Source organism: Cyprinodon variegatus, unplaced genomic scaffold (genome assembly GCF_000732505.1).
Source record: "Cyprinodon variegatus isolate N-32 unplaced genomic scaffold, C_variegatus-1.0 Scaffold88, whole genome shotgun sequence".
Classification (NCBI taxonomy): domain Eukaryota; kingdom Metazoa; phylum Chordata; class Actinopteri; order Cyprinodontiformes; family Cyprinodontidae; genus Cyprinodon; species Cyprinodon variegatus.
Window position 1 is genome coordinate 1,593,920 of NW_015150541.1, and position 7,525 is coordinate 1,601,444.

General features: G+C 38.9%; 1 long non-coding RNA gene across 1 annotated transcript in view; it reads left to right on the top strand.

Annotated features, from left to right (window-relative positions):
* The first annotated feature begins 735 nt into the window (after positions 1-735).
* The window catches only part of LOC107083958, a 27,269-nt gene continuing 20,479 nt past the window's right edge, over positions 736-7,525 (top strand). The window contains exons 1-2 of the long non-coding RNA XR_001481201.1: positions 736-834; positions 929-1,063. This is a non-coding gene — a long non-coding RNA (uncharacterized LOC107083958). The remainder of the gene's footprint in view (positions 835-928; positions 1,064-7,525) is intronic.

Consider the following 7,525-nt stretch of genomic DNA (forward strand, 5'->3'; position numbering starts at 1 on the left):
CACAGGTGGCTCTTCTCACACTAGTCCACAAAGTTCATGATGGCTGATGGATACTCCAGCTTGTTCCCCTCAAAAACACAGCCTACAATGGCCGAGTCATCGGGGAACTAGCTATCTACGAGGACATTTCTAGAGCACATTATGTGTCCTTCTGCTGACAAGCATTATATAAATGCTAGTTTCATTATCAGTAGAATTTTTTGACGCCCCACACTGCCAAAGTTACCAAAAATTGGTTCAGTAAGAATTGTGTTAGTGCCCAGCAAACTTGTCTGACTCGAACACAAAAAAAGAACACAGTAGGCTATCTTTGTCTTTCACCACATTCATTTTTTCTAAAACTCTTAATTAAGGATTCTTATTCTCTGTAAGCCATAATAATCAAAACATTAAAAAATATATATTTTTTTGAGGTATTATACTGTGTAATAAATACTGGGACTCTTGGATTTGCAATATAATTTACAAAGCTTAATATACGTCCCTGGCCTCCATGCAGATAAAGACATGACTCTTCATGACCCATATCAACACATGTCTAAGCACTTTTTTTTAGGTAAAATGTCTGAGAGGCTTTGAACTTATTTGGGATGCTTTGCTGGTTGTTGAATAACAAAAAAAGAACTTAGTTTGCATTACATCTTGCGTCGTGCTCGCAGGCAAACCCTTATTTTTATTGCATGCATAGTTCCACTCCAGTTACCATTGTAAGGGCGTGATGGTATCCAGACATCATACACTGAGGCGCTGACAGGTTGTGCGAACATCAGTGCTTTATGATGAAGCTCTTTGATTAATCAGCAGAGACCACAGGAAATGTCTTGACAGTAGAAGGTATGATGGGCAATGTTTTACACTTCTATTGCTCCTACTTCAATCTGAAAGGTAAACAGGAAAGAGGATAATCAGGACTTTATGTTTCTTTTAGATGTGGCTTCCGCTTGCAAATGAGAAAAGCAGGTGCCAGGTGTTCAAAAAGGGAGCTGACCTAGCTGAACTCTTCCTTTATGATGAGCTTTGAAAAATCTGCTTTAAGATCACAGCACCCACAGAGGCAATGACGGTGAGTTCCTCAAATGTCTGCTTGTTCTAATTCCAATGGAAGCTTGTTGATACTTTATGATATGTTTCCAAAATTCTAAGAGAAGGCCCTTTTAACAAACCGTAGCTCAACTTGTGTGTCTTTAGTTGTGTCATTTAAGTGATTACCATAATGTCAACCAGCCTAAGAATTACTCACAGTTTTTAAATGACTCTATTCTTTACATTTTTAAATTGTGCAGGCTTCATTTGACTTCCCTTTTTTTCATTACTCTGTGGTTTAGAAGCAAAGCACACCCAATGCACGAAGAAGCCAAAACAAGTAGCAAACCGTGTAATCTCTGAATGAATATATCCAAACAAAGTCTGGTCCGACAAAGTCCTGCTGTGGCTTCTGGCTGTTTTTTTTTTCTTCATCATCCACCTCTATCCCTACAATAATGCCAGAGGCCTTGGAGCTATTTTCAGAATTCCCAGATTTTCTGGTAAGGATGCAACAGTTAGTGGTTGAGAGGAGTCTTTAACTCAGCTGTGTTTGTTTATCCAGGTAACATCTGCTCAGAATTGCCTAAGTGAATGCTAAGATTAGATATGGTACATAGCAAACTTGTAGTTTTTATCCATTTATGCATTTTTTTATCAGGAAAGAAATTCTACCATATATCTTGCAGGGTAATTGACTAACTAACACCTAACAGGAGAATGCTGGAACGGAAGCAGCAGGTGAGTCCGGGGTCCAGGCTTTGGTTATACACAATTAGACTGAACATTCCAGACAAGGGTAGAGGAAAGCTGGTGCAGCAGATGGAGCAGGAAGTGACATCAATGCACTGTAGCCAGCAGCTTCTCAAGAAGGATCAGACAGGAGTCATCACAAGGCCCAGTTGCTTTGTTAGTTGGAAAATCTGACCTGGCCATCTAAATGTTGTTGCTGGAATTGCCATTCATCTGACCAGGCCATGTGTTTTCAAACTAATATTGTTTAACTTACCCCCACTTTTGGTTTCAGTCCAACTTGCTCCGTCGTGACCTCTGCGGCAGTTATAATCAGTGAGAACATTTACACAGCCTCTGGGTGTGTAAATGTCTAGAAGATGGCATGCCTTTCAAATTTGTCAAAATTATATTTTTGCCAGAAAACGCTGCAAGATTGCAGTAAATATTTAGAAATCAACTCATACCAACCACAAACTGAATCTTCACAACATCAGATTTCATAATTCATTATGAAAACACATGAGAGTATATTTACCTATATTTATTTAAAGCAGAGAAACCTCCCCGAGGAGAGAGAAGCAGAGAAACCTCTAATGCCTGGACAGCGGCCCTCGAGGATCGACCTTGGGGATGCCAGCTGTACATAACTCATTTGTAAGAAGTAGATATTTAATGTACTGATAATGCAGCAGTCTATTGTTTTAATTTGCTGGTTGGTTGGCTCAGAGGATAATAGATCTCTGCTTTGGACCCTTTCGATGTGGGTTCAACCCTGATTAAGGCAGACTCCAGTAAAACCTGGGGAGTGGTGTTGCTGTAGTAGTAATGTTGTATTGCTATAGTAATCATGTAGTATTGCTGTAGTAGTAATGTAGTATTCCTGTAGCAGTAATGTAGTATTGCTATACTAGTAATGTAGTATTCCTGTTGTAGTAATGCAGTAATCATGTAGTATTGCTGTAGTAGTAATGTAGTATTCCTGTAGCATGTTGTAGTAATGCAATAATCGTGTAGTATTGCTATAGTAGTGATTTAGTATTGCTGTAGGAGCAATTCAATAATTATGTAGTATTGCTGTAGTAGTAATGTAATATTCCATAAGTAGTAATGCAATAATCATGTAGTATTGCTGTGGTAGTAATGTAGTATTACTGTAGTAGTAATGTAGTATTGCCACTCTGGTTGCCTGAGCAAGACCCTTAATCCCCGCACTGCTCCATGGGTGCCAAATAATGGCAGCCCACTGCTCCCCAAGGGGATGGGTTAAATGCAGAGAGTGAATTTCGCTGCCAATGTAATGAAAATAAAGCTGATTTATAATTCTAAAAATCAGTTTGCCTTTTCTCCTCTGACCATTAGAATCAACATTTTATTTTGTCCACAAAGCTGTAGATCAACTCTCTAGTTTATTTTTATTTCATTCATTTTTAGCTCACTCTATAATTTTTAAGACCTCTATTTGTGTCACAACGTACAGAAATTTACATTGAATATTATCTCTTTTACTTTTACACGTTCGATGATAAACTAAAATATTTTTTTGCAGAAAATGGTTTTGAAGTTTATACGAGGACTGAAATACACGTTTGCTTTGTTGAAATGAGGTATAATTAGGATTCATTGTCATAGTATATTATGAGCAATAAGAACAAGGGAATTCTTCCAGCTTTCTTTGTACATTGACAGAATAGAAATTCATACATTGTGAAGATTTTTACAAGTAATTTTCATGAAAATGTCAAAAAGTACACAGTATATTTAGCAAAGAACTGAACTAAAGGACTAATTTATAGTATGTTCCTTCTTGTCTGTGTTCATTTTTGTTTTTTAATTTCCAATAGTGTTTTTATGAAAACCATTAGATATGTTCGACAAAATTGTTTCCTTTGCCCAAGTTTGCTCAATGTAGGGTTTCTTTTTCTGCCTATAGCAGCCCCACACACACAAAAAAAACAACTTGAAAGAGGAGCCTGTTGCTCTGTCAAGGCTCCATCACCCAGGTGTGCCAACAAAAGCTCCAACAGATCCAACCAGTGACCCCTATGAAAGGTCATGTAAGACTCCAATCTAAATTCTTGGTTGACAAAACCCTTGAAAACAGCCTGAATGGGCTGTCCATCCACAGCGTAGCACCACAAAACATCTCTTCAGGAAAGCTTTAGCTTAGACATGTGAAATGTCTCTATCGTTTTGTGTAAGGTGGAGCTAGAGTGGGTTAAAGTTTCAAAAATGTACTGCCGTCTCAGCCTACTTTAGGTTGTTCATTGGCTTTGCTAACTGGCTTTGCATGGCACCACCATCAAGGCCTCAGTGCAAGGCTGTGAGAGGAAGCCCCAAGCAGAGGTATTATTCTGGGCTGCACTCTGGCTCAGGGGGGTCCACAGCCTGTCCCTCACAATTATTCAGTCAGCCACAGCTTGGTACGGTTTGATATATCAGTCAAATGCAGACCCCCTTCCTGCTGGTCTCATCCCTCTCGCATCCTCCAAGCTGCTCTCTCTTTTTCTGTGTCGCCTTTAGCAGTTTCTGTCGAATGCAGAAAGGGCGAGCTGGCCAGAAGGTGTTTCAAGGGCTTGAGCCCTTTCAGCCTTTGACAAGCATGGCTGTGAAAATGTGGAGCTGCAACCTTGGCAACAGCTCTTATCCTGCTCGGTTTCAAACCAGGAGGAAAAAATCCTGGCCTTTCCCAATGTGCAGATACAAAAAAATTATACCACAAGTTATATAAACATAACAGCATCCCATAAGGCATCTGTAAACTTAGAATGAAATCAAAGAAAATGACGGATAGTGATTTGGAGCTTATAAGTGTTAAAGGGAATAACATAGAAAATCTGAGGTCAGTTCTTGGACCCTTGAGGTTGGTGAAGTTGGACTGTAAAGGTTTATCACGGTGTATTCTGCTAAATCTCACAAAAAGTTGTTTACCTTATACTACAGATTGTGTTATAACAGTGCAGATAATGTCTCTCTGTTACCCCAGTAGCAGACCCGAGTAACACTGGCATAAGCAGCCTCTCTCTCTCTGTCTTTCTACCTCACTCCATTCACTCTGTGGATATCTTGACTCCTCAGAAAAATCCTTAAGCAGCTGGCCACAAACCGTGTGCTTGAGTGCACATGCATACAATATCTCACTCCAGCCCTGGGGCTGTTTTTCGCCCCTCTCTCTGCCCTTTCTCCCCCTCCTTCTTCCTCTTCTTTCCTAGCTCTCCAGTGAGTTCCTGAGCCAACTCTTCTGGAAAAAAAGGCAGGATTTGTTCGCTGGTTCTGGGAGGGTGTGCCAAAATCAACACTGCTTCTCTCTCCTCGGGGAAACCTGTAGCAAATTGGACTGGAGCTGAGTTTTTAGTTTGTCGACCTGCATGAGGCTGCAGGCTTCCCCTGCTAGGCACTAGGTAGTGAAACCATAGACACTTGTGTTCATTTTAGTCTAAAAAAACACAGAAGCAAGCCACAAGTAAAGTGTGTTTTAAATTGTACATAGTACAAATAGATTGGTTTCCTGTGTAAACAGGTAGGACATTAGAGAGCTGCTTTTGATTTGTGGTCAGTCTTCAGTTGGATTAGTGGTTTCCTACACTCTGCCTCACAGATACAGGAATCAGAAACTGTAGCTTTCCTGTTTGTGTGCATGCAGCACTTAAGAAAAGTAGTAAAAAAAAACTTTTCACACTTTTTTCAACTCAAAACCACTAACTTATTTATTTTTTTTATTTATTTTACAAGGGTTTTGTGCGATGTACCAAAGCAAAGTGCAAAATATGGTAAAAAGCTGGAACACATAACATCTGTGAAAATAAAAGTTCAAATTTTGCCAAAGATTCTCAACTGGAATTAGGACAGGATGTTGACCAGGTCATTCTAAATCATGAATATGATGTGATTAAGACCACTCCATTTTGATTCTGTGTGTCTAAGGTTGTCTTTTGATAGAAAACTTTGAAAAATCTGACTGTATGGTCTGGTTGAATTATCTATTTAAAGTGCATTGAGGTGTAATATGCTGTGGTATAGAGATAAAATGGATTATATTGAATTGAGCGTTCTACTCAGTTGAGGTCTTTCTTAGAGTTTTTTTTTTCTTTCTATGATCGTCTTATATTTGTCTTTATCAACCTAAAGCATCTTACCAGTTCATACTGAATAATAAGCTTCCCCATAGCTCAATGTTCCACCACCTCTTGTCAGTTAAAATATTGTGTTAAAAGTTAAGCTTAGCATTTGTTTTGCATCACTAAATGTATTGTCAATGTATGCAGAACATCTTTCATATGTTTTTTGGTTTCTTCTACATGCGTTGTAGAAAACAAGAAGTCTTATGGCTCCACTGAAAAAGCCTAGACTTGTGGTTAGGGCCACCACTAGTTGACCTATTAGCAGATTATTCTACCTAAGGTGTGAATCTCTGTAGCTCCTGAATCTTCAATTAATGCTCTTCTTGTGTGGCATGTCAGTTTAGATGGATCACCATGTTTTAGTGGCTTTTCAAGGCCATATCTGCCAGAGTTTGGACAATAATTTAAACAGTGCCCTGTGAGAGGTTTAGAGGTTTAGGTACTGTTTCATATTTTCAGTTTACACTCCAAATTTCTATTTTTTAGAATGATTTGAAAACCATCCAATTCCTTATAATTCACAATTATGATCTATTTTTTGTGTTGATCTATCATGTAAAATTAAATTTAAATAAATGTTTGGGGCTTTTAAAGTAACAAGAGGGAATAGCGATGAAGGCAAGCAATGAATCAGCTTTAGGTTGGAAAAGGAAAATTAAAACAGAATGAAAAAAATGTAGATCCGCACAGTGTCAGTTTTTTTTTCTTCCTGGATTTGTTGCTAGCTACTGTATTGTATTACAAGATATCAGAGGAGGGAGGCAGGCAATCATAGTATCAGTACAGCCTTTGTCTCGTTACACTACTTCATATCAAACCCAAATGGTCTGCAGCAGATGACACCTCGTTTGAAGAGCGTGATGTTTGATCGAGGATGTGTTTGATGCAGAAGGAATAAAAAGTAACACCTTAGCTGTTCAAGCCTGGGCGCTGCTGTTTGAAGTGTTTGAGCAACGCAGGGAAGCCTGGGTACTCTCTCATCCATTGACTATATGTGGGAGGAGTAAAAAGTGTAAATCGTGAACATCTCAGAGCTAGGACAGAATAAAAAAAAACTTACTTTACAAATGACAGATCAGTAAACAATAAACAAGTAAAAATGATCATTTAAATTTACGGAATACATTACATACAGTGAACGTAACTGACACATGCCCAACCAAATCCACCCATGCAGAAATGGAGGTGAGAAAGAAAGAGGGGACAAGAACTAAGGGGAGAGGAAAAGAGATACAGTCAGGAAAGAGTGCAATAAAAGAGAGACAATGAAAAAAACTGCAAAAATAGATAACATGGAAGTGATATATATACAGTAACTTCCAGAAGTCTGGTTCCACACCTGTATGACAGCAAAAAGAAGACAACAGACAACCGAAATAAAAAAAAGCTTCAAGAGCAGCGGGTATCCCTTAGATATATATTTATGTACTTCAAAACCTATGGTAATTACACAATATTATTCTGGGTGGTATATTAAGTATAAGTGTGTATCGGTGACCCCTGGAACCAAACTCCCATGGTATGTATTAGGGATGGGACGATTTATGAAAACCGTCAGAACCGTTCGGTTCGACTGTCTCGGTTCGGTTCGCGTGTGTTTTGTTCGGTTCATGCGCTGCTCCTTTTTCTCATAGGCGCAGCGATTACAC